The sequence below is a fragment of the Agelaius tricolor genome, unplaced genomic scaffold, assembly GCF_023055355.1.
Source record: "Agelaius tricolor isolate 1412-34295 unplaced genomic scaffold, bAgeTri1.0.p SCAF_8, whole genome shotgun sequence".
In the NCBI taxonomy this organism is placed as follows: domain Eukaryota; kingdom Metazoa; phylum Chordata; class Aves; order Passeriformes; family Icteridae; genus Agelaius; species Agelaius tricolor.
In genome coordinates, this window is record NW_027269268.1 from 24537942 (window position 1) to 24565502 (window position 27561).

Sequence of the window (27561 nt, forward strand, 5' to 3'; positions counted from 1 at the left end):
GGGGAAGATTAAACTGTGAGCTCAACAAAATTCAAGGAAAGGCCCTTCCTGCTTTAGGAAGACATCTTACTCTCTAATTCTTTTTTACTTTATCCCAAAAGCCAAGAATATTGTTGCTTTGATAATATGTCATGGGCAAGAGAAAATATACATAGACTTATTCCTCCTGTTTTTTAATCACATCTGTGAGAGACATATATCTATTTGGCTGAGGAGGTTAACTTGTTTCTGAAAATGCTCCTGAGCCATGTTATTCAGCTACTAGTTTTTGGCAGAGAAAGCAGCAGAAGAATGTGAATTTATACTGAATTGTATAATATTAAAAGCTGCCTTTTTTATTTGGGTCGAGGATCTAAAATTTGTACAGAAAAGGGAATAGAACCTAAAAACTCAGGGCAGTAGTAAATTTTTTTAGATTAGTTTTCTTGGACTTTTCTTTATCCTATGCTTGAGATCTACTTCTTGCCTCTGACAATCCCAGGAGCTCCAACAGCTGGAAAAGGCCAGGTTGTTTGCCACACACAAGTTTTTGAGATCAGGGCTGTTCAGTAGCAGAGGTCCTGGAGCTCACAGGGTCCTCAACATTGCCCCACTCTAAGACAAAAGCATTTATCCAAGGCAATATTCAGAAATTTCTCATCTTCTACTTCAGCAAGAGACAAAAACATGGGAAACATGCCACCAGTAGATCCAATGGAATCTGCAGAGCTGCCTATGAAATTTGCAACAGCAGCCCCACAGAGATACATCATTTATTTACTGCTCAGCAGACACTTCCTTTCCCCTTTCTGCCTTCTGCTCTAGTTTGAATGCATGAGGAGGTATGTCCTCACACTTTTTTGGAACTTTCTCGGACTCATTCCCAAAGTGGCTTATTAAGTATTTCCTTCAATGTGAGAAGAAAACCTAAACAGAGATCTGCATATACACCTTCTTCTGGGAATGACAAAGGAGGTAAAGTCACAAAACAAGTAAACACTTTGGATGCTGTAGGAAAATATATGATTTATGGAAATCATTTTTCTCGAAAATAAAGTGATTTCCCATAACTTAAAAAAGGAAAACTTATATGCTGATAGTCTTCTATACCAAAATAGAAAGAATATGCATGGGGTAGAGGTGAGGGTAAGGACAAAAGGAAAACAAACAAGATGTCTATGTATGCCCAACAATTCTAGGAAAAATATATTTTTACCTGCATTTGACTACCCGTTTTGCTGTCAAATATTTCACCATAAACATACAGTTTTCTTACTTTTATTTTTTTTCCTCTCTAATCAAACAATACTATGTTATTAAAAAGTAATGACTGTGGAAGATGACCATGGCCAGAGACTCCAGACAAATCTCAAAAACATTGTAACCAACAACATTATAGAGAAAAAGAATAAGTTCTTTTTGATCAAAATATCAGACCTTGAAGGAAAGTTAACCGAAGTCGTCATAAGCATGATTACCTCCAGAGACTGGGAAAGGTCATAAATGTTCCCCAAAGCAGTTTACCATGAAGTAAAATTTGTATTTAATGATGTTATGCGTATAAAGAAATGTAAAAAACTATCTAAAAGAAATATAGAATCCCAGAATGTTTTGATTTGAAAGGAACCTTTCAAGTTCATCTAGTCCCACCCCCCCCTGCCATGATCAGGAACACCTTTCAGTAAACCAGATTGCTCAGTGCCCCATCCAACCTGAGCTTCAGTGATGATGCATCTACCACCTCTCTGGGCAACCTGTTCCAGTGGCTCACCCTACCCTTAGTAGAGAATTTCTGATGCTATAGGAAAAGAGATTTTGACAAGTCTAAGGAGACAGAGAAAACTGAGCAGAAAAGATCCCACAAACCAGCCTCTTTGCCCTGTCACCACCTGCTTCATCCTGGCAGGGAATATTTCTCATATAAACTGAAAAGAGTTGCTATGTTACCCTGGGATTGCAATCTCAGCCCCTCAGACAAAGGTGCCTAGGGGCAGAAGGAACTGGCACTTTTAAAACCAGGACAGTTTTAAGGCAGATACTTTACAGATCTGTCTAAACAGCAAGAGGTTAAAGGGGCTGAGACCTGGGACATCGTGTTCCCAGAATAAAAATAGGCATTTAGAGCAGCCATCCTGGCATTTCAAGGGAGATCCTCAACCCATCTGGTAGACCTATCCACTCTGGGGTTCTTGTACAGTCCTCAAAGCAGAGAGAAGAAGAGAAGGGCAGCTAAACAAAAGACTTCAAAAGAAAGAAAGGTTGCACTCAGAACTGACTGTATTTCAAAAACCCTTTGTCAAATTGAAGATTTTGCTGTAAACCATTTCAGCCTCGGTTAACCAGCATTTAAAGATTTTCACTTTTCCTCTAGTGAAGCTTTCACTGGTTTTTGCTAGCCAAAATACCTCAAGCTAATATGCTTAACCTTACCTGGTAGAGAAACAAAAGGTTGTTGAAAGGTGTTTTTGCACCTTCAAAAAACCCAGCAAAATGATCTGTCCCATTGGAAGCATCTAAAGGGAGTAAAAGACAGTTCACCTTTAAAGTCTTCACAAAGGTATTAATGTCAACATTTCTTCACTTATGGTACCTCTGCTCTCCCCCAATTCAGCAGATGGGGGAATTCAGCTCAGCTATGTACATTCAGCAATACAGCTTCAAATTCCACTGCCTTCAGTGAAGTTTTACCTAAGTTGCACTGCTGCCAGGAGGAACTGGGTCAATGACATGGGACTGTATGGTCATATTGCAAATATTTAATTTTTGTTGCCCTAATTATTGTTTTGTGTCCTCTCAATTCTCCAGCCACGTCGCAGAGGATGAGGCAGCACATCATTTTCCACTCAAGTAACCTTGGTTATTTGAGAATTGAGACTGATTTTCCTGATTTTGTACTATGAAGATGCACTGTGTGCCTGCTGTACTACAGCATGAGGCAGCATCAGGCACAAAGGAATTTGATGTTTTGTAGCAGCAGTTGTGAACTGCAGAGCTGGCAGCTTCGGGAAGAAGTTTACTCTGGCTTACTCTGGCTCTTTCCATTTGCAAGACAGATGGGTCAGAAGGACAGTAAACCCACCATTGAATCAAGAGGACATCAGTAGAACAGGTTATTTTTATTTAGTAGAGAAGTTTATTTTCTCCTATGCTAAGAGGAAAAAAAGTTCTTACTCTGATTCTTATGGATTTTCTTTATGGATCAGTGAAAATCCTACAAAAAACAGAGTACATAATATATTTTATCTTCCTTATCTTCCTTAAGGCTGATCTTTACACCAGCTGATATAGAACATTCAGTTAATATTTTCTATCAGTGACTTTTCAGAAAACACTTTCATTTTAGAGATTTTTGGACATTTGATATAGTCACTAGTAAAGGCCATATCTTCTGTTTCCAGACAGGCCTTCCTCAACAAGTTCATAAAAGGTTCCCCCTAATGGTGAGAGAGGTAAGAGAAAATATTCTAATTCCTATTTCATTAAGGTATATCTGGAGAAATTTCCTTAGCTTCTCAATAGGAAATTTGGTTAGCTTGTCAGTAACACATCTGCATTTGGCCTTAAATTTTTGTATATAAATCAGTTAGAAGGAACAGTTACATGTAAAGGAAGAGATGGGAAATTCATTTAGTAAACAGGAAAAGGTGCCAGCAGGAATTAGTAAACCACTTGAAAAGTGGAAGTCTGTAGTCTGGTATTTTGAACAAATACAGCAGTTTGAGCAAACTAAGGGAAAGATGTTATGTCTGATGTTTAATGAAAAAAATGCAGTTGCATTAACTTCCACATTTAGAATGAAACTGTGAACTCTGTTAGTAGTTCCTCAACAAATGCCTACAAATAGCGTACTTCATCTGAATAATGATGAACTAAATCAAGTGGACATCACACTGTGTCTTTATAACTTTTAAATCTACTGATCAGAATTTGATTTTGTAAATTGAAACCTGTTGCAATAAATGTAACAGAAAAAAAAAGTTGTCTTGCACTTTTTTTTTGCTAGGCAGACACTGCTAGGCCGATGCCACTGTTAATTGCCTTTACAGAGCAAGAAAAAGGGGATCTTTTCTAACCTGGTTTTCACTCTTCTTACTTGAAATCCCCACATTCCACATTATCTCATAAATATATGTTGGTTAATGGCATCATTATTTTCAATTTACACACATTTCAGAGCTCAATTTTTGGAAATTATCCGTATACAATTTCTGTGACCATGTTCAGATGATATGCACATATGATTAGTCTATGGCATGATATCAAGTTGAATTATAAGGAAAGAGTGAGACAGTTATTCTACAATGTGGAAATAAAAGAATCAAATAGAAGTATAAAAATCCAATTTTAAAGCAAGCATCAATGGTCATGACCAAATTGCTCATATCATGTTTAAATTCCAAGACTGCTTGAAGAAATAACCCTCTATAGATTTTTCATTGCCGTTAAATGAGCAATATTTGTAATTATCTGAAACATCTATCAACCAGATCTTTCATAATATTTTGGTACCATGAATCATGGGACATCTCTCACAAATCATGAAACTCCTTTACGCTTGGAGAGAAAATTTCTGCCCATTCATTAATTTTAAAGATGCCAGTTAAGGCAGAAGTATTCTTATGTGTGAGATGTAATAAAATCATATTAAAAAATATTAATAACCTCCTGCAAGTATTTGGGGGGGGGGGTTTCAAGTGAAATTTAATATGTTTTTTCTCCTAAAAATTAATATATTAATATTTTAAAAATCAAAATGAAGTCTGAGATGACTCCTCTCACACTGGTATATCATTAGGATTTACGAGGAATTATAGGTTAATCCTACGCATAGCATTTGAATAAAGTATCTTTCCATACAGTTTAGGTCCCATTTTGAAATATTTCAAATCGGTCTGGCATTATTAAGATTAGAATTTTGATTAAAATACATCAACTTATTTTTGTTTACATAGTTAGTATATAAGTTTGGTCTTTGAGAGATGTATAAACCTCTCTAATCTGATTTCCAAACCTAGGAGCTTTCAGTAGAATTCACCAATTTCATAAATCCCATTTCATAGAAAGTCATCAACACCTGAATTGCTTATCTATAGCAATATAATTGCTAATTCTATAGCAATATAGAATTGCTTACCTATAAAACATTAAATTGCAACAGTTTGCTTATAGCTTAGCATTAATGGGCCCTTCTCAAAGTTGTAGGTGAACCTGAACTCTGTTAGCACAAATGGCTGAGCTGAGGAGTAAACAGAGACAGGTTATCTTCAGACAACGGCTGGGCCAAGGCTGGCCCAGGTGGGAAGATAAGAACAATTAAAGACCTGTCCATGTGGACATGGAGGAAGAATCCAAAGAGGCATTAGAAGACCCCAGACCACAAATTATCATTACTCCAAGAGGCACATGCTGGGCAGATGATGACTGGGTGCACGTACCAAGAGGGTATAAAGACCCACGTTTCTTTGTTCAGGGAACCTCTCCAGAAGCACCCATCTGGAGCTGGCTTGCAATTAAGCATTATCACACACAATTAATTTCTAATATTCGATAGAAAAATTTGATTCAATCCCAAAAAAAACCTAATTAAAAATGAATGGTCCTTTTATACACTAGCAGTTAGCCTTTAAATGCTTACAAGAGGCATTTGGTCCCCTTAGTGCTTTGAGAGGCAATCAAGAGCTTCTTTTCCTCTTTAATTACTGTCTTTTCATCCTTTCCAGGAACACAAAATTAGAAAAATGTCTACATCCTATTGAAGCAATGAGACAAATTATTTTCTACATACTTAAGTGTTTTGACCTTAGATAGGAAGCCTATAACATCTCCAAGGAAACACTAAGTTGAAATCTAAACTTCAATTAAAATTATATTTGAGGGTAATTATTTTGGCCACAAAATGTAATTTGTTTTATCACTGGTCATTACTCTTTCAAAATTGTTGAGTTACCATGCCCAGTGGCCTCAATCAAAATCTATTTGTGTACCTGCCTTGCTTTGAAGCTCTAGCTGGATGGATAGTCTTCATTACCTGGTAGGTTATAAATGTGTTCAGCTCTTCTGCTGTAGTTTCTGCTGGCAGAGGGCACTGCAGTCCAAAAGTAAATATCTTCCAATGTACTTCTGCTTGCAGACTAAGGTTCTTTGGGAATTCCATGCCTTGAAATGGTTTATGTGAATGTCACACTCTTCCATCATTTTTTGAATAGAGAAAACTAAACATTAGTCACTTATGCTAAAATGCTTACTACCTTTTAAATTTTTTCATGAATACAAAAATACATGCAAGAATACCTGAGAGACACCTGTCGGCGTGTTTGTAAAAGGAAGAGAATTTCACTTTCAACCTCTAAAAGTTCACCATGTTGCAACTCTGAGTGGTCTTTCAACGGCAAGCAGGTTTCAGTATTTATGAGCTTCATGCTCAGGGACTTGACAGAAGTGTAAAGAAGGTTTCAGATAATAAACTATGAATATAGGGGAGTAGGGAGAGACTGTATGAGGCAGAAAAAAAAAAAGTAGGGTATTATCAGGAGTTTATGCTGGTGAAATCTAGCAGAAATACCCTGAAACCAAGGTGGGCAAAAACTATCTATTTGCAATGCAAGCAAGATTCAGAGTCTGAGTTTAGTCCCTATCTTTTCAATTAATACCACCACCACAAAGTCTTGTCCCTAGGAGTTTAATAGGGTGATGTAAATACTGCAGTAGATAAATACTGTATTTATAGTAGAAATGCATTCTGATGTGAAATCAAGGTGCTCGCACTTGGTAGTAACTCATGAAAAATTTGATAAGACATTGTTCCTTCTGTTTCTCTGCCCAAGCATTCCAAGAAAAAAAAAAAAAGAAAGGTATTTAAAAGTATTTAAAACTAAACTTCTTGCTACTGTTTGTTAACCAAAGATGGCAATAAATGGTCCTTTGACTGCTCAGAATTAATCTCCTGGATTAGTCATTAATGTTGTTCCATAAACAATGGTTTCTTATCTAGCAGTCGACCAGTAGGTAGGAATGTAGAGAGAAGACACGGATCTGTTGGAGCCTGTCCAGAGGAAGGTGCTCAGAAGGCTGGAACACTTCTCCTGTGTAGCTGGGCTGAGAGAACTTCAGTTGGGCAGCCTGGTGAAAAGAAGGTTCATGGCAGCCTTACAGTACAAGGTGGAGTAAAAGAAAGATGGAGACAACATTCAGCAGAACCAGTTGCAGCAGAGCGAGGAGTAATGGCTTAAAATTAAGAGGATAGATTTGATCAGCTCTAAGGAAGAAGTTTTTTTAACAATAGCTGCACAGTGAGGTGGTGGATGCTCCATCCCTGGGAATGCTCAAGGTTGAATAGGGTTCTGAGCAATTGGATATAGATGATGATATCCCTGCTCATGGCAGGGGATTTGGACTTGGTAACCTTTAAAGGTCCCTTCCAACTCAAACTATTCTATGATTCTATGACATTCTATAACTCTGTAGAGTGACGGGAGAAAAAAAGAGATTTAAAAAAAATTAAAAAGAAGGGAAAAATAAGAAACCACTTAGAGAAACATACAAGTTTACATAGTTTACATTCTTAATAATAAGAATATTACCAGAAGGCAAAATATTATTATCGGAAATCTCCCTAGTGGTATAGCTAGGATGGTTATTTTAACAGTCTAGTTCCTAAAAAATTCTGGTGCTGTAGTAGAAAAGTTATGAATTTATTGTGCAGCACTATTACTTATTTTTATATGACACCAGTATCCTGGTGAAAATGCTGCACCCTAGAGAAATGCTAAAGCTGAGATCCCATATGAGAACAATATTACCACTAACAGAAAATATTTGTTAGGAAATCCATATTTACAGGGGAATTTTTTTGTGCTTAACTGCAGAGAATTCTTGAACCTGATTTACTTACAGGGTATGTGGTTCTGTTGGCAACTGTTGACTAGGGAATAGACAGATACACTGAATTTTGTAAGTACTATTTTTTTAGTTTGAAACAAAAAGGCTTTTTTTCCTTCAGGCATTTCTCTTAGGAATCATTCCTCTGCCATTCCTTTTGAAAGATAAGTGGTATATGTATGATCTGTTACTCTGAAGGGTTTTAAAAAGAACACTATTTTTACTGCTTGGGCAAGGGGCTGCTGTTTTTGTTGGGGGGGGGGGTGTTTGGTTTTTGTTTGACTTTTTTTGTTTTTGTCTTGGAGTTTTTTGTCTTGGGGTTTTGGTGGGTTTGTTATTATTTTGTTTTTATGTAATTTGACAGAATAGCTTTATCGGAGCAAACATTTCATCACTGTTTCTGGAGGGTCTTAAGATTGCTGACAAACAACACCGTAATAAGCATCTGTAACTACTAGAGGTCACTTTTTAAAAAGAAGCAGACATACCAATAAATGATGTATACAGAGTAGGCTGATAGATAGAAGGCAGTTTCTAACAGTCTCTAGGAATATCCCAGGTAGCAAAGCCAAGATTTTTCAGTACTTTTCCTAAATGTTCACTCTGCTCCAATTTGTATTTGACATATGTCCACCCTGAGGAAGCTGCCCCTTGGTTGTCTATAAACTAATTTTCATTCAAAATTAGTAAAATATTTTAACGAGATGCAAAATACAATAAATCATCATCTAGATCAGAAATATCATAGGAAAAAAATGTCCACATTATCTTATTAAGTATGTCAAAAAAGTTAGCTAAAAATCAGCTGGTTTGGTAAAAATTTGGTTGCATATCCAGTCTCTCACTCCCCAAAGGTGAGGGCTGGGAAGGGCAAGGAAAGGGGTGGAACAATGGAGAAGGGAAAGGAAAATACCAACCATCATTTAAAAAAAGCCCAAACAAATCACACGATGAAGCCTTTGGAAAAAAATGTGATTGGTAAAAAAAAAAAAAAGAATTGAAAGGGAGCAGTTGCATTTTACCAATGAGATATTTAGTCATTCATCTTCCTTAAGTCCACTAGAGCTAGACCAAAAAGATATATAAATATTCAATCTCATATTAATTACTTCATTTGCATATATAGGCACTTAAAGAATGTTTTCAACCACCAGACTTTGTCCATCGAGTACATTTTAGCACATTGAAATAAAGGATGATATTAGAATAGCCTTATTCCTTCAACAAATATGATTAAAATTGCACTAATACAGTAACAGATAACGAGCAGGATCTTTACGATTAAAATGAAGTTCTCTACTTCTCTCAAATGTTGGTAAAAGTCATATGAAAAATAAAAAGAAAAAAACACAAAACCCACAAACAAATAAACAATGTGCCTCACTTCTGTGCAATCTGGTCTAGCAGAAGGGATCCCATGGTAGGGATAACAGAGCTAGATGACCTTTAAGGTCCCTTCCAACCAAACCAATCTATGACTTATGGTTGATGGGATGTCCTTTTAAGTAAAAAAATGACATGCCCAAACAGAAATCCCATCTAATTTCAGGTGTGTGTGATTTCTGCAGTGACAAGCCTTGCTGGAACTTGTTTGTGTTAGTAGCATGAATTGCCACCACCAAAAGCAAAAGGCTAAAGCTGAAAACGTTACTGCACAAGAAAATATTTTATGTGCATCTCTCTCAGACAATCTTCACAACTCTCCTGCAGTTAGGTCACTCTTATTCATTACTACTATGAAGAACTATTAAAAATAGATTTCAAGCAAGACAATCTGCCTCAGTGCCACCTTCGACTCCCAACTTGTCCCCCCTTGCAAAGCAGCCAATGCCTGCTGCTCCCAAACACATTCAATTTCATAAACAGCTCAGGAATTATTTTAGAAACTGCTTATTAAAAAGCAGGATACCATCCTCTTCAACACATGCTTATCTGTCTATTCTTTGCTCTTTGCTCTGGTTCCAGCTTGAGTATGAAGTACCTATTAATACAAATGGACCTTGAAAAGTCCTAACACAGATTGGTACTTGTCTTCTTATGGTGGCAGTGTATAGCAGAATAGCTTGTAGCTATCACTCAGTCACACTGGCCTTCAGTTACACAATGACCTATGAGCTTCTTACATTTTTAATAGGAAAAAGAAAAAAGTAATTCCAGTGGCCATTTAGCTGCAAGTTACAAAATCCTTTTAGCATGTGGGAGTTTTATGTTTTTCTCTCCAAGAGGTTAAGAAATGGGAATATGAATCAAACCACCATTTGGATACTGCTCATGCTGCAGAATAGCATTTTATAATGAAAATGAAGTTGCTATGCAATTTGTATTAATATTCAGAAAAGAAAGTTGATTGTAGGGGGTGGGATTATGCAGACGAAAAAAATATGACTCGTTTACATATACACAAATATGCATATGTGTGAATGAGTATCAGATGAAAAATACTTGCCTACAAAAAGTGCTACTTCAGTTTCAAAGGCAATTTCAATTTCCCTGAGAAAATTAGTGTGAATTTTCAGCTATAGTCGCTTATTATTTTAATAATTTAACACCTAAAACTTTCAAGCAACAGACACCATAGGACTTTAAAAAATCAAGAAACAAATTAAGTAGAAGGTCAGAAGAAAGGATGGGAAAACTAAAATTACAAACACCAGTAATGTTTGACATATAAGGCAAGAATCCATGGAGTTTTTCCTGCCATTTATGCACTGTATGACCTGCTTTATTATCTCACATGATCTCCTGTCCCTTATGAGCTGGATTCCAAAAAACTGCTCTGGTTTAGGCACCATTAATTGGTTTTCTATAGAATTTACCCATAAGTTCATAACTGTACAAGTGGTCTCTAAAATGACTTAAAACAATGTTAAATACAGAAATAGAAGATCCTTCTGCAGTTCCTATCCATTAGCAGGTATTTCTCTTATAAAGTTCTTCTTGCTTTTAAATTTGACAGGTAATGACATAACAGCTTGGAAAGCATTAGCAACCTTTGAATTATGATGTTTCATTTCTATAGTCAGTTGTTTACCTGGGTGGCTGAAAAGTATAAACTTTCTTTTTTTTATTTAGAAGAACAAGTCTCAATAAAAGTGTTGCTTTGCAACAAATGGTGTATTTTGCAGCTGACTTCCTCTGTAGGAAGAGCACCTGCGGTGTGAGCCCCATGTCAAGCTGATAAGTGCAGAGTTGTGAGCCTGCAGAGGGTTCTCTCTGGCCAGTTTATACAAGCAAACATAAGGAGTAAATGTCAGTGGGAAAGATTTTCAATTAGGCAGACTTTTAACACAGGCAATTTGTGTGATGACAACACATTGTCTGTGCTGCCCAGAACGTGAGGCCAAGTCCTCTCAGCAGTGCCACCAGCCCTCCCAACACAGTTCCCAAGCCTCTCAGGGGTGCCCCAGGTAGCTCCTTAGCTCTCCATCTGCACTCCTTAGCTAGTTCCAGGGTTCCAGTTTGTGACCCAAACAATCATGCCAAGAAAACTCTGCTGAGGAAGAAAAGTCTGTACACCCACATGCTTAACCTGACAACCTTAACTCTCATGGAAATCCACCAATAGCTACCACCTTCCAGCACATCTTTTCTTATTCTTCTACTAAAGCTTCCCCTGGTACTGTGTCAGCATCCTGAATACTGGCAAAACCTGCTGCAGTGTCTCAGAGCTCGAAAGCCCTCAGCAGAGTGCACTTACCAGCCCCAGACACTAAGGTCACTGCTAACTCACCCCAGGGTGGGCAAGTTTTAGGGCCAGAAGGAAACCAGCTTTCCCACACACACCAGCTCAAAAATGCTTTCTTGTCCCAATGTTGTGTTATTAATTAACTCAAAATTGTAATCTGTTTTGGAGATGAATATGAGAACAAGTGCACTAGAATGCATCTGAGATTGAGATTTCTTGTTTTATCACTAATTTGAAACTTGATGTATTTACTCAAAGATGTATTGATGTATTTACTCAAAGAACGACTGGTAAGTAAGCTCTTAAGAGAATCTGTTTCTTATCAGTGACAGAACATAAATGATGCTTCTTAATATAAATATATGTCTATAAGCACGTACATCATTTATATTTATGTAAATTTAAATTACCTGTTCATAAGTTGACATGAAGTTTTCAAAGTGACTAATGTTCTTTGATTCCAGTCCAAAGTCTTTCACGTTAAAATATTATCAATCTTTGATTCAAGGAATGTGCTGTTGGGTTATTAAATTTTGTATATTTTGATGAAGGATTTTTGCATCAAGAAATTTAAAATTAATTTGTAAGTGCTGGATATTTCAACTAAGAATAGTTGCACATTATTATTCTGACATTTTCTCTTTTAGAAGTCTGAGTCAAGTCTCAACTAATGCGTTTGTGGCATAAATCAAGCAAGAAAATATTCCTTAGAGCTCAGCTTAAAAATAAAGCTACTTTGCAATCAGACACATATACTGTAGGTCTGAATCCAGTGTTTCCACCAAATAAAACCTTTTTCTGTCAGTGCAAGAGACAAACTTTGGTCATGGCACAGCTTTAAGAGAAAAGCTGCAACTGCTTTTCCTTCATTTAGAGCACGAACAAATGCAGAGCAGACATGGCTTTGGCTGTAGAAGACTCTAAGTATGTATTGCACATGGTTTAGTCTCAAAGCTTGTTCTTATTCAGTGAATATGAGAAAGAAGTGAGTGTGCAGGGCTGCTGTGGTGTTGCTGCTACCTGCACATTTCTGGTTTTTACACCGTACTCTCATCTGGGTGATAAATAATAGTTGGAGAAAACACAGACCAGACAGGAGACATACCCACTTCTCAGGAGACCTTCTGGGCTGATAGAAGTACAGGAAATCAGAGATAGTCACTTTAATCAAATTTGTCCTTCCTGCCAATTAAAGAGAATGTTATGACTCCCTAAACAATAAAAATCTCCTGTTTAACATTGATAAACAATCACAGATGTGAATGCTTGTTTTTGCATTCAGCACATTCACCTGGAAAAGAACTAATCATTGTAAAATACCATGCACCTTCTAAAGCAAATAAGTCTTTTCTAATCACACTGTGGATGCCAGATAAAATAACTGAGTATAACATGCTAGGAGAATATTTATCTGTTCTATAAACCCTGGAAAGACTAGAAAATCAATGTATTGGACACACCCATATTCTTCTGAAAACATCTATACTGGAAAAGTAACTGATTAGAACCACAAGACATTTAAATTCATTTCAGATAAGTGTATTTTTCATTACTGTGGTTAAAATATCTTTTTCTAGGATTATTGTCTTTCCTCATTTCTTGTGAAATTGATAAAATTCATGATGTTTGTTTGATCTCAGGGTGTTCGTATTTATTTTTCCATGCATGAGAAAATTTGAAACCAACAATACCAAGATGAAGACATAATTGATTACTGTCAGATGTTTTTCCCTTCTGATTTGCAATCCTACAATAAAAAAATCTGTTATTGTGAGGGACATAACTTCATAAGTGAAGGAGGAAAATAATTTTCTATTTATTATTTTATGTCTAGAAGGACAAGATTTTAAAAGAAAATTAAAATGGTATCTTTCCAGGGAATGCTATGTTATGTTTCAAGGGAATAAGCACTTGCATTTTCATGCTGGATGCCTTTTTAATGCTGTTACTCAAATCTCCAAGGTTTCATAAGCCAAAATCCAGGCTTTTGCCAATTAAATCTAAAGAAAATAAAGATAAAGTTCTCTTAAAAATAGCTGTACAAATCTTCAGATCTGAATGTTCAACATGTACCTATTGGGTTCTTTAGAAAATTACTTGACAGCAGGAAAAAAATCAAAACCACAGAGAACTGTTCCTATTTAAACCCAAATTAAGCTTGGAAATAAAGCTGTACTCCTTGTAAAAGGTTAAAAAGCTTTTCCAATAAGAAAGGATAACAGATTTTTTTTGTACATGATTTCTGAATTCAAATAATAGGAAAAAAGTCAAATATGATGAGTTGTCTATGGTATAACACTTGAAATACATAGAATTCTCTATGTATCTCTACAGTGGGTAAGTCATTGGAGTTTTCTTTCATTTGACTTTTTAAAGTCAAAGATATGCATTTTAAATGTGACAGCATATGTTGAAGACAGACACCAATTAAGTAAAAATGCAAAAGCAAATACAAAAGCTTCAGGCTTACCAACAGGATCTGCTGTAAAAAGGATTAAACAAAGGCAAAAGTAACCAATGCAGTTGTACTAAGAACTAAGGTTAAAAGAAATGCCAGACTGCTAATATTGCACAGCTCCACAGCCTTGAGCCTGACCTGTCATATTTAGTGCATTCTGCTTCTTTATCACCACAACGAGCTGTTATTCATATTTCTCTCAACAGCATGCCTTAAAATCTCACCATGAACCACTGAGACACTTGTCCCATCTTTTCTTTCTTCTTAATCTACTACTGCAATCATTACATTTCCAAAGATGTTAAAATAATACCAAAAAAGCAATCTCTCTAATTATGAATGGACAGCATGTTCTGAAAGAATACAACCTATTCAGCCTATTGCTTGACCTGCAGCAGCATTGCTGGCATGAATGAGAGAAGGGACCCAGCTGGATCCCACTGTTTCTAATATTTTCCTCTTTGGATGGCTACAAGAGTAGAAAGAACAGTAATTAGGATTGAATCTGACATTTTCAATCAAGAAGGAAGTGGACCATGCATTGCAGCACAACTTGAAATAACACTGTAAACACTTTGCAACCTTGACTTGGAAAGAGAACTAATCTTGAGTCCTACCCCAGAACCTCACTGTATGCTCAATCTATTTTTCAAGTTGGATGTACTGGGAATGACCACATCCACTCAATTTGGCCCTTTCTAACAAGTAAAGGGCTAAATGCCTAGAAAATAAAGATGAAAAAAGCACCAAAGTACAAGTCAAATACCAGAATAGAGTAGAAATCTTAGTTATGAAATAAACATAAGGAAATTACATAATTCAGGTCTCTAAACCAACTTTGTAGATGGTCTCAGAGACAGCAATAATAGGTAAGCACAATTTGACCTAGTTTTTGTAGCACTAATAAATTGTGATAACTGTAGCTAAGAAAACCACGGGGGGGTTAGATTTTTTTTCTTATCTAAAAGGAGGTTTTTAAAGTTTAACTATTCTTTTTTAAATCATTTCAAACTGCAGCCATCAGGCTTTGGATCCCCATTTTACTACTGTAACATATAACACATGTAATATGGAACATACAACTGGCTTTCATCCATGTTGTAATTTCTTATTTTATCATCTATCCAGGACAAATAATCAAGAGGGTAATAAAGCCAAAGAGTATCTGTCTTTATCACAGAGTTCTGCAAGATGACAGGCAAGGCTAGGGAATTACTTTAGATATGAAGGTCATAAATATTTAAATTTGGTGGATTTATAATTTAAAAAGAAAAGACCATTAGAAACTATGCTGTTGGAGAAACTAATTTTCTCTTTTTTGCTTTATAGACCTTGATTTCATTCCACAGCCTACTGATTTATTCTACATCTAAATGTATTTCAATAAAACAGCTGGAAAATATAACTGTACTTCATTAAAATCTGTAAATATATTTCCCTAGGATTCAGTACTTTAAAAGAAATCTCAAAAAATCTGTCCTGTTTTTTTCTGTTGAGCGTGTATTCCAGGTTCTTCTGTATTAGTCTAATAGTTTATGTTAGAACACGGTGAAAAATAATCAGAGAATATAATTTCTAAAACTTTTTTTTTTCACCCCTCTATCATTGGTTTCTAGGTTCTTTATTTTTAAACAAATTTAGACAATTCTCAATTACTGACATGCATATTTTTTCACTCAAATTTAATTTAAATTGGTATTTAACATGCACCCAGTATTCTTAATTATTTTAGTCATCAGTTTTTAATCTACTGCTAACTAGATCTCATCTATTTAGTCCACAGAGAAAATGCTGCTTACATATAGTGCAATGTAGCACAAAGTTTTGAAATAGGACAATAAGTGACTTGGTCAGCTCTAGAACAGCTCCAAGAAATGCTTTTGCACATTCTCAGGCTTTGATGGTAAACCACGAGACAGATGTACAATTGCAGCACTTAGAGATAGAGGTCTGCCTTTTTTGGTAAGTGTTACTTCAACGGGATGCAGTTTAGTAGAATCTGATAATGAACAAAGAGGCATTTAAAACTCTTAAACACACCATATCCAGTTGTTCTGGACATTTCCATTCCTAACAGTTATTATTGCTAATGATCTGTAGTATTTTTTTCTTTAAGTTGTCTTAAAGCATATTTTCTATTCGACTTTTTACTCAAAATTAGCTGGATTTCCCTTCTGTACCCTATCATAGGAGTGTTTTTTCAGAACCATATACTTTATCACCTTTACAGACCCTTTTTATACTGCAGATGCCAACACTAAAATATCACTTTGAAGCATTTCTCACTCTTAGTCATCGCCTTATGAGAAACAAGGTTTTTTTTTTTTCCTATTTAAAAAGCCTGTATTACTGTCTACACATGCATAATGAACATGCCTGGATGAATTTCTAAGGAGTTGATATATATAGATACAGCTGACATATACAGTATTGTATTCTTGGTTATGTAACATCAGAGCACCTCACACTGTTTACATGCAACGAGGTCATCTTGGGAGCTCTTGATATAAAGGAAGAATTGGGAAACAAGGGAAAAAAGCTGACTTTGCCACCAATCTAGTTTAGACAGTGGTAATCAAAATATGCTTTACAAGCCAGCATCACATTTTAATTACTGAGCCACTGTACTTTGAAAGATGCTCAATTGATCTATTCTTTGCACATTTTTACTATGTAAAGGCAAAACTAAAAGAAGGAAAAAAAACAAACCTACCTATGACCCTGTTTAATCCTTTTCTTTTAAAAAATAAAACAGAATGTTTCAGTGCAAGAACACAGACTTTCCCAGTTCTTAAAACAGCTGACAAAAGAGCAAACTTCTGCTGTCAGTAGAAACTATCACTTGAAGTATGACTAGAGACTGCAGAAGGGTATGAACTTTTCTCGCTACACTGCCATAATCAATGGAGAAACAACTAAACCCGCTGACATCTAAAATAACAAGGCACAAGTCAAGTTGTCCCGACTGTGAAACTTTGTGATGCCTCGAAGCGACACATAAAATTCAGCTCTGCCCCAGTGGTGAACTTTTAGTACTTGTCATATCAGAATGGAACCGGCAGGCTTTTGATTACTTACTTGTCTCCGCACAACCTCTTTTTTTCTTACATTTTCAAAGGCCATGCCTGCTCATCTGCATGCAGCTGCAATTGCCTGAATTATTCCAGCTTTAAGCTTCAATTTTTACACCCCTGCTCACAGCCCATAATCTTGGTGCGAGTCAGTTCCCCCAAAATGGTTGCAGATTACTCAGTAGTACATAAAAGGAGCTGGTGGAAGAAGTGTGAACAACAACAACAAAAAAAGTTAAACTGCAAAAAGGAGAAAACATGATCCTGTGACTTAGAAAATGTGTCAGCTATAAACACATTGGAATAAAATTACCTTTGAAACCTCAGCAGAAATAAATGTTCACAAATTATCTCAGCAAATAAAAACACACTAACTGTTGATTCGTCTTACCTAGGTGAGCAGATGAGAAGTTGTTTTGTTTTTCTTTGAAAGAAATAATATGCCCTTCAGGCACTGCTTCTGAAATAATGATACAGTTTAAAACCTGACAAAATTACATAAAACTAACATTGCTCCTAATAACTGAGTCTTAAATTAAAAGTCTGATAGCTCAAGAGCCGTTGGGCTGCAAAAGAAGGCTCGTTCCTGTAGAGAATGGTCTTTGAGGGCTCCTTGGTGCCTGATTTCCTGAAGCAGTATGTGCACACAATCTGGTCCCTGTTGGTGCAAACAACTCTTCCTCCGCAGCTTTTGGCACACGAAGCTGTACTTCTCCCTCTCATCCAAGCCATGGATTTACACATCATTTTGAAACTTCATCCTTGTCGGGTCCGGCTGTCTGTCTCTGCCCCGACACGGGTAGAGTGGTTCTTTGGTGGGCGCGATGCAAAGGACAAGTCTGGACTCTTCAGCTTTCGGTCTTCAGGTTGTTTATTATTTCTTATCTACAAAAATTTTCTGTCTGCCCAACAGAGGTCTGATCTGCAGGCAGTCACAGGCACTCTCTGACCACCCACGGGGCGGTCATGTCTTTTTATACTAAAACCTACGTATACAATATTTACCTTTATTTCCCAATGCTTTTCACCCATGTTGGCAAGTGCACCTTCACCAGAAACCAATCCCCAAGTGCCAACATCATCACAGGAGATGGAGGACAAGAAGAAGAAAGAAGAAGGACAAGACACGCCCTGATCTCTCCATCTTGTCTCCATAACCCCCCTGTACCAAAAACCTTAAAGTCTATATCTCACCTTCTAAATGTGTCTCTTTTACACCTTTTATTCTAAAGTGATTCTCTTGTCCTCAGACTCTTGTTACTTCTGTGGATGGATCAAAATCAAGCCACCAAGCACTCTTGGCAACATTCCAGGGTTTTCGAGACCCCCAAGGGTTCTCCTGGCATCTCTGGACATCGGGAACGATGTGCTGAGATCCCACATCTCCCCCTTCTGTTTGCACCAAGAAGACTTCTTTGGCAACTTGACTCATGACACGTCTCACACACATAAAGATGCATGGGACAATGAGCATGAGGACTAAGAGTATCATTAAAATATAAAATCCCATTTTTAAAAACCCTCTCCATAAGGGAGAAAGATCAAAAAATCCCGCCACATCATCAATCCATGACCCAGTGATCTCGCCCAATTTCTTTATACTGTCTTTTATATTTTGAATGCTTTCATGAATTGATCTCGAATGATCTGAGAGATTCATGCAGCACATCCCCTCAAACTCTTCACACCCATGTCCATGAGCGAGCAACAGATAATCGATTGCTGCCCTATTTTGAAGAGTTGCCTCTCTCACACTGCTTACATCTTTTAACATGTCACTCAAAGCGAGAGAAACTGATTGAGCATGCTTGCTCAACCAACAACCCATGTGGTCCAGTTGAGTCAAGGCCACCCCCGATGCTGTCTGAGGTGAGAAAATTGCTGCTGCAATTCTCCTTGCCTTGTCCCAGGTGTACACTTCATCATCACAGTCTGCACTGTAATGTTGCAAGGACCTTTTCTCTTTGTGTTTTTGCTCTCTCAACACTTTTAAGTCTGGTGACAACATTGAAATCCTCCCAATGCTGCATGGACCTCCTTTGGCATTTGCAGGAATGCCGTGCCAAATTCTGTCCCCACAAATTAAAAACAACCCACGTGGCAATTGCACTGGGACCTGGATTGATCCTTTGGCTGTCGTCACAGTGTGATTACACCAAGCTGATGCATTTCTATAATATTCATGATTTGGTGTGACATCAATGCTATTGTTTGTCCTTGACACATTCGAATTTTCAAATTTCATGCATAGCTCCATTGTTGTGGACCCAAAAATCTCCAATTCCTGCGGTTCAGTAGAAGCCACAGGTAAAAGATGTGTCCACGCACACCATTCATTCACAGGATCTTTGATGACCTGTGAAATCTCCATTGGAGGATGCCCTGGAATTGGCCATTCGCCCACTGGCAACCCAACCATGCATGCTGTGAATGGTTTCCCTGGTTTCGAATGTGTCAGGCAGATACTTTCTAAATTTGCTGCCTGGGCTAACGTTTCCCAAACATTTTGTTTCGGCTGACTGACAGGTAAATTTGCTCCATTGCTTAAAGCAACAGATGCAAGCATGAGCATTATGAAACTTACGACTTCACCATTATAAAAAACCATTTTCATGCTCCCACTCAAAGCCACAAAGGAAAAAACCCCCCAAAGTTTTTATTCTTTTTGTTCTCCTTCTGAGTTGTTGTTCACAGCTTGAGTTTCTTCCTCCGTCTGTGTGCTCGTTTCTCTGCTTCCGGGATCTGCGTTCTCCTGCTCTCTCGTTCGAAATGGCTTCACGTGCCGCGCTGACACCCACTTCAGCCCTCGCCCTGTGGAAACACAAGCGAAACCCTTGCCCCAAGTGATTAGTTTGAAAGGACCCTCTATTTGTCCTGTCTCTGGGTTTCTGATCAAAACCAAAGGATTCTCCTTTAGTTTTGCCTGAGAGCTGTTTGAAAAATGCCTCACGATTGGTGGATTGGGTTCAGAAGACGAACTGTTAAGAAAATTCAACACATACAATGCTTTGTTTAACTTCATATGTGGTGTCGCCTCTGGCTCCCCCCTTTTCTGCCTATCCAAAAGGGATTTCAGGGTATGATGTGTTCTTTCAATGATTGCCTGACCTGTGGGTGAATGTGGAATGCCAAATGTGTGTCTGACACCCCATCTTTTTAGGAATCTGTCAAGCACCCTGCCTGTATATGTTGGACCATTATCAGTTTTTATTTCTTGAGGCACACCTAATGATGCAAATGCTTGTAAGAAATGTCGACAAGCATGTTCTGCTGTTTCTCCTGCATGTGCTGAAGCAAAGACTGCCCCTGAAAATGTATCTACAGATACATGAACATTTTTGAGTCTCCCAAATGATGGATATTTTGTGACATCTGTTTGCCACAACTGAAGACTTTGCAGTCCTCGTGGATTGACTGCTCCTGTCGAAGCAGGTGGTTGCACGAGCTGACAATCTGGACAAGCACTAATGATTTCCCTCGCCTGAGTTTTTGTGAGACGAAAGGATTCCATCAGCGCTTGCGCATTCTGATGAAAAAATGCGTGACTCAGTCGTGCTTGCTCAAAAATGTCCGGAAGTGTTTGTGAAATGGGCATTGTCAATCTGTCTGCCTGAGCATTTCCTTCCGCTAGAAATCCTGGAAGTGTCGTGTGCGCTCTGATGTGAGTGATGAAGTATTCTTCTTCCCTGCTTTCTAGCACTGCTTTCATGCTCACTAGATAGGAATATAAAACTTCGTTGCTGACTTCTTTCAAGAGCGAACCTTCCAGTCGTTTGACCACCCCTGCAACATATGCAGAGTCCGTGACCAAATTGAGCGGTTGTTGGAACAACTGAAATGCTCGGACAACAGCTGCCAATTCCACAATTTGTGGAGAGCCTTGAACCGTCTTCACGTTTGATTCCCATTCCCCTGTCGTTGAGTTCATCCACGTGATCACTGACTTGTGTGTCTTCCCTGAGCCTTGCTCGACCCGCGCGTCTCTGGCACCGCTCCAAAGGCGACTGTCGCTTTCGGCGTTGCGCTCGCAAGAGTCGCATGGAAACCCGTGTCTCCCATTGCCTCCCCGCCCCCCCCGCCGGCCGCCGCCGCTTCCGCGCCGCCGCGCCTGCCGCGAGAGAGCGCATCCCCCCTCCCCGCTTGTTCCCTTTGAACCCCCCTCCCCGACTCCGCCACGTTTTCCACCTCCTCCCCCCCTGATTCCTGCGAATCGGGACAGTACACTCCGGAAGGGTGGCCTGTCTCCTCGATGTCGCTGGGAGAAAACTTTATTTCATCAGGAAGAGGAATGGTATCATCAGTGTCTGAGTCGGAGTCTGAAATCCCTGTATTCTCTGTAGTTTCAGGGTGCTTTAGGGTTCCCTTGGGTTTTCGGGATGGTGGGACTGAGGGCAATGACATTTTCCCTTGTACCCTTTTCTCGGGCACCTTTTCCCCCGGGCTAATTGAGATCAGAGCCAATTTCTGCTTGGAACCTTGCTCTTCTCCCTCCGCCCCTTTGGGACCTGCAACAACTTGTTGCCTGGCTGACCCCCTAAATTGAGTCGAGGTCGCCTCTAACATAATTCTTGCTGAGGACAGCAACTTTAAGGCTGTTTTATCCTCATTGATGGCTAGAAAATATAGGTGTCTGTTAACTTCTTGCCAAAAGCCTACTTCAAATAACAGCCTTGTTTCGGAGTACGGGTAATTACACCGCACCCATAGCAATAATTCTCTAAGCTTTTTCTTTGGGATCCCCTTAGTGTGTGTGTCTGCCACGCCTTGTAGGTCGGACAGAATTTCTATTTGTTCCTGGGAAAGTGTACCCCCCATGTTCTTAATTCTTGACCTTCTCACCGAATTCCTGTCGTCAGAGCAGTCCGGAGGCTCCTGGTCTCTGGCCTGCAGGTCACAGGAGATGGATCCGGAGGCGCCTTTCCGATTCCGATCCGGGCTGTTCTGCTACGAACTTTCTTCGGCTGAGGTGGAGTGCGATGTTTTCTGCGGCTGCTGCGTTTTCAGATTCTCCTGGCTGCTTTCTGGCTGTTTTTCCAAGGAGTTATCAGGCTCTCCTGGGAATGAGTCCAACTCGGGAGCTGCCCACTCGGTGCTTCAAGGCTGTCCCTGTGCAAGAGGTGCACAGCAGAGCTCACCGTGGTTCAGCGAAGGCTGCTGGATGCTGCTGGATCGCCGGTCGCTGCCGAGCTGCTCCCGGGTCGCCGCCGGGTGCCCACCGGTGCCGGTGCCCACGGGGTGCCCACCCAGGGACGCCAAATGTCGGGTCCGGCTGTCTGTCTCTGCCCCGACACGGGTAGGGTGGTTCTTTGGTGGGCGCGATGCAAAGGACGAGTCTGGACTCTTCAGCTTTCGGTCTTCAGGTTGTTTATTATTTCTTATCTACAAAAATTTTCTGTCTGCCCAACAGAGGTCTGATCTGCAGGCAGTCACAGGCACTCTCTGACCACCCACGGGGTGGTCATGTCTTTTTATACTAAAACCTACGTATACAATATTTACCTTTATTTCCCAATGCTTTTCACCCATGTTGGCAAGTGCACCTTCACCAGAAACCAATCCCCAAGTGCCAACATCATCACAGGAGATGGAGGACAAGAAGAAGAAAGAAGAAGGACAAGACACGCCCTGATCTCTCCATCTTGTCTCCATAACCCCCCTGTACCAAAAACCTTAAAGTCTATATCTCACCTTCTAAATGTGTCTCTTTTACACCTTTTATTCTAAAGTGATTCTCTTGTCCTCAGACTCTTGTTACTTCTGTGGATGGATCAAAATCAAGCCACCAAGCACTCTTGGCAACATTCCAGGGTTTTCGAGACCCCCAAGGGTTCTCCTGGCATCTCTGGACATCGGGAACGATGTGCTGAGATCCCACACATCCTCTCTTTTCTGTTTTCTTTTGAACACTTTTTCAATTGTCTTGCACTCTCTTTCAATTGTGTTATATACAGTTTAAAGTTCTGTTCCCTTAAATGCTGCAGAGCAAGTTTTTTGCTAATGAAGTTTACTACAGGTTACCAAAATCAGTATATAATTCTCTTGGCTTAATGAGTTCTGAATTAGGCTTTCAGTGGTGTAAAAGCCCCAGCACAGTCAGGATCCTTTTGGTACTTCTGCATTTAAGTGGCATGGTTTGGTAAACATGTAATCAGAAGGCCCTCATCAGTTTTCAGCTGTCATGACTTGGATAAAATCCCTGTACCAGCTATTTCAGTTTTATTAGCTTTGAGAGCACAGATTGCAACCCTTTTTTTTGAAAAAACAAAACCAAAAAACAAAACAAAAAAAAAACCCACCAAAAACAACAACAACAAAAACACCACAAAACAAAAACCCACTGAAGTTTTTCAAAGGTTTTTTGAAGTGAGTTAATAGGGGACATAAAATCATTGAGTTAGGTCAGTGGATTCTGCAGTGACTATTACCAACATCAAGCCAGACTTGAAATATGAAAAGCTCTTGGTTAACAGCTTTAAAGAAAGCTGTTAACCAAGTGGATTCTGCAGTGACTATTACCAACATCAAACCAGACTTGAAATATGAAAAGCTTTTGGTTAACAGCTTTAAAGAAAGTCATTCAAAGACAACAGGGGTCAAACAATCACTAAGTATATACTGACCCCTGCTTAAATCTTTTACACAAACACACTTTTTCTCTGACTAGTGAACATAGGATAAAAATATCCTGGGTCAAAACACAGCTGCTAATCTGCAAGAAAAGCCAACACCTCCTCTCCAGGACTAAGACTGTTGCTGGGATGATAAAGAAAGCCTGCCCTAGTAACTCTGCAGATGTAGCAAAAGTTTTGCTTATCAGAGCAAAACAAGCCTTACAGCACCAATAAATCAAATTTCCATATATTGTGGCATAACCTCGTCAGGCAGCTAAGCATCACACAGTTCTGTCCATAAGTAGACTTGATATCATGAAATTACCTTTTGAAGTAATACAAATAAAAGATTGAAATAGAACAGATCAAAGCTTGTTAGACAAAGAAATAAATGTTAAAAAATCTTTAATAAATTTTAAAAATTTTGTGGGAGAAAAATATGGTTCCAAAGTTAAAATATAACAGTAGTGAATCAGTTAAGCAGAATCAATGTGACATCACATTCCAGACAAATGTGCAGAGCATTTTCTCTAGGTGTTTGCAAAATGGTCTAACAGGAATTTAAAGAGCTTCAAATTTAGAAAAAGTTATTTGCTTCATACTAAGAAAATGAACAAGAGTCACACAGCAAAATGTGAAAATATCAGGCAATAGACATAAAGCAGCTTCATTGAGCAGGCATTCTATAAATACAGGCATTCTTTTTGCAGAACCCTAAGACAAGATGCACAAAAAGAAACAAGCAGATACAACCCCTTGGGACCTTGAAATTCCTTCTGACAGGGTCCTTGAAAAAAAAGGTTTTAAGTATTAATAGCCATATAATAAGAAGTATGATTTCAGATGGCCTGCACTCCAGTCAGGCAAAAATAATGATAAATGGCATAGTAAAAAGAAAAAACAGTATTTTGTACCAGAGATAAAGACTGAGCTAGTTTGGTTCCAGTTTTTTAGGATAGGAACATACAAGAGACTAAATTTAAAGATGGACATTATTAGATGATTAGGTAGAAAAACAACACCTGGTATTTTTAGCCATTCCAAAAAGATTTAATTCAAGAACATGGTTGAAAGTACAATAAATTCAATTTAATTTAACTTATAAAAGAAAAGCCTATAATATATAAAACAAAAATGGGTTTGCAATGACTGTAGATGAAGTATCACACATTGTGAAGGAGAAAATTAAAAGCTAAATGGACGTAGAGCAATATTTTAAAATGGGTTATCAAGTTTGCTCCAGTATCCTGGATACTTCCTATATTTTATCTTTTGTCTGCAAAAATTGTTCGGAAGCTATAGAAGAAACAATTTGAAAATCCACCACTCTGAGAAAACAGCAGCTCAAATTTTAAATTATTAGCCTGAGGAAACCACCTCTTTTTCTCAGTGCTGTGTACTTAGATTCATTGGACATGAATGCTGCTGTGTGTTCTGATGTACTCAATCTTGGAGCACTTGATGTGTGACTGTCGTGAAAGAAGACTGGCATAGATCAAAATAAAAACTGGGATATTCTATTGTTTTCTAAAGACTCAGGAATGTGTCTTTGCTTATTTCTTCCTCTCATCTTTAATATCGCATAAAAACACTGAGGGAAATGTAATCAAATTATGTGAAAACAGAAAGGGGCTACACAGCTGGAAACTACAGCTCTTACTGCATCGTAAGTCAAAGTCCTCTGTCCAGATTTGCTTCTGACTGAATGTCCTTTGAACACCAAGGATTTCAGGAGAAAATAATAAACTCAACTAATGGACTTCTTGGCACAGCACACTTGTTTTTTCCAGGGTAGCATAATTTTAAATTTTACATTTTATTAATAAGTTTTAACCTCAAAGTTCAATTTTAATTAATTAAATGTGGGGGAGAAGCCAGGTGTCTTTCATCCTTTCAACTGCAGCTTTAATTTAATCCTTTAAAAGCAAGTATAAACATCAAACCTAACATATAATTGTTCTACCAGTAACAGCTAAACTGAACATAATAACCTGCAGTCCAAATCACCTTGAAAGCACAGAATGCAATTTGAGCCTTAATACAACTATGTGCATGTGTAAGCAGTCTTAACTTTTTCCGCTCTACAAATTATTATTTCTCTTCCCCTTAAGAAGCGTGATAAATCTCCAAGACAGCAAGCTTTGAAGATTCAGTTTTCTCTGGAAATTTTCACCCATGACAAAAGATTTCAAAAAGTACAATAATTTACATTTAAACAGGTGTAGTTCTTTCCATTCTTCAATTCTAAAATACTAATATAAAAGATTTCCACTCCTCAATTCCTATAGTGTATTCTTCTTTGACACAAGAAATGGCAAAGCTACAGTTGTTCCCTTTCATAGGGCTCTGCTCTGTATCTCTGTAGCACCATTAGCAGGCTCTCTTAGGTTATTATAGTAATTATTGATACCAATCATGGACATGTGAAACATTGATTAGAAAGTTGAACTTACCAGAAAACTTCATTCCACAAAAGGCTTTGATGTCAGGCACACTTTTCTTCATAAAGGAGGGTAAAAAAGCAGCTCCAAACAAGACCCCCATCTATTCCAGACACATGCTAGCTAATAATGGTAACGGAAACGTGGGGTGAACATCAGGTTCTGGAGAATTGTTTGGTGAAAATAAACATTAACATAAACATAATAAAACAGTGATATGTCACTTAAATTTGTATTCTATTTCATCACACCATTCTGGCACAGGCCTCTAAAGCACTGCCAAGAAACTTTGTTTCATAAACTGTTGAACTTAGTGCCTGCTTTAACCTCTGCAAGCAAGATGCCTTGGGGATAACAAAATCCTTTGCATTTTAATTCGCTACACCATTACACAGACACCAGCATATGTTAGAAAAGTTCAGCTTCACATTACAAAACTTACTTTTCAGCAATCAGAGAAAATAAAGGTTTTCCACAGTATTTTCATATATCTTATCTTACAAACAGAAATGTTGTGTATATAATGTGGTGGGATCCAGCCGACTTCATGCAGTTTCCCATGCATCAAAGCCTACTTAACTCCCCAAAGCACAGTGCAATTTCTGATGTGCTTGGAGGAAGAAGGGTTGTTGTATAAGTCTCCTCATCAGTTTCCAGGGTGTTTCATTAGAGCATTTCATCTTTGAAATGCCACCAAGCTGCTTACCTGTCACCAAAGGAAAATGTACTGTGACTCAGAATCTCTGGTCTCAAAAAATACAGCCAACGAACTTATAATAATAATTTATAATACATTTCTAATAGATTCGCAGCAGGAAAAGGGGCAGGGTTCTGTGAGTTAAAAGGCCTATCCAGTCCTACCCTCTTTGATTCTGCTGTTAAAAGTAAATGATGTAGCAAATATTTTATGGTCTATATATCTCTCAAAAATTACCTGCAGGAATGTTGGCTTTTGCAGCCACATCCCTTTGGCAATTCTGCAAAATCCACCTGGGGAAGATTTCTGTTTACACTGAATTTATTTTTTACTATTGTTCAAGGTCAAAACTGCAGAAGACATACCTTAAATCAGACTTTGAAATATCTGAATCTGGTAGAAGCAATCTGGGTACCTAATGCTGCTTAAATGCATAGCATAGTTTGGTAAATAGTACTTTATATCTTCTTTAAACCTTTATTTTCATTGATATAGCAAATGGAAGGAAAAAAAGCCCCCCATAAATAAAGGTATATAGAAAGAGAAAAATGGAAAATTTTAGGTAGAAAGACTTTTCAGGTTCATATAAAGTATATTAATTTATACATTTGCTGTGAAAATTAAGTTTCTCCTTTTCCTCTTTATTATAAAACCTCCAAATTCCTATAAAAAGAAGTAACTATAAAGCCAAATAAAACTACTACTATTTGAAATGGAATTAGATTACACATGTAAGTTGTC

General features: G+C 38.1%; 1 long non-coding RNA gene across 2 annotated transcripts in view; it reads right to left on the reverse strand.

Moving 5' to 3' along the window:
- The window catches only part of LOC139592314 (uncharacterized), a 66974-nt gene extending 39691 nt beyond the window's left edge, over positions 1-27283 (reverse strand). Inside the window, exons 1-2 of one of the 2 annotated variants that reach the window (XR_011679960.1) lie at positions 26132-27283; positions 12648-12720 (exon numbers count right to left, since the gene is read on the reverse strand). This is a non-coding gene — a long non-coding RNA (uncharacterized lncRNA). Of the gene's footprint in view, positions 1-12647; positions 13104-26131 lie in introns of those variants that run through there. The other variant, XR_011679959.1, reaches the window with a different exon arrangement.
- Between the last annotated feature and the right edge of the window lie 278 nt (positions 27284-27561).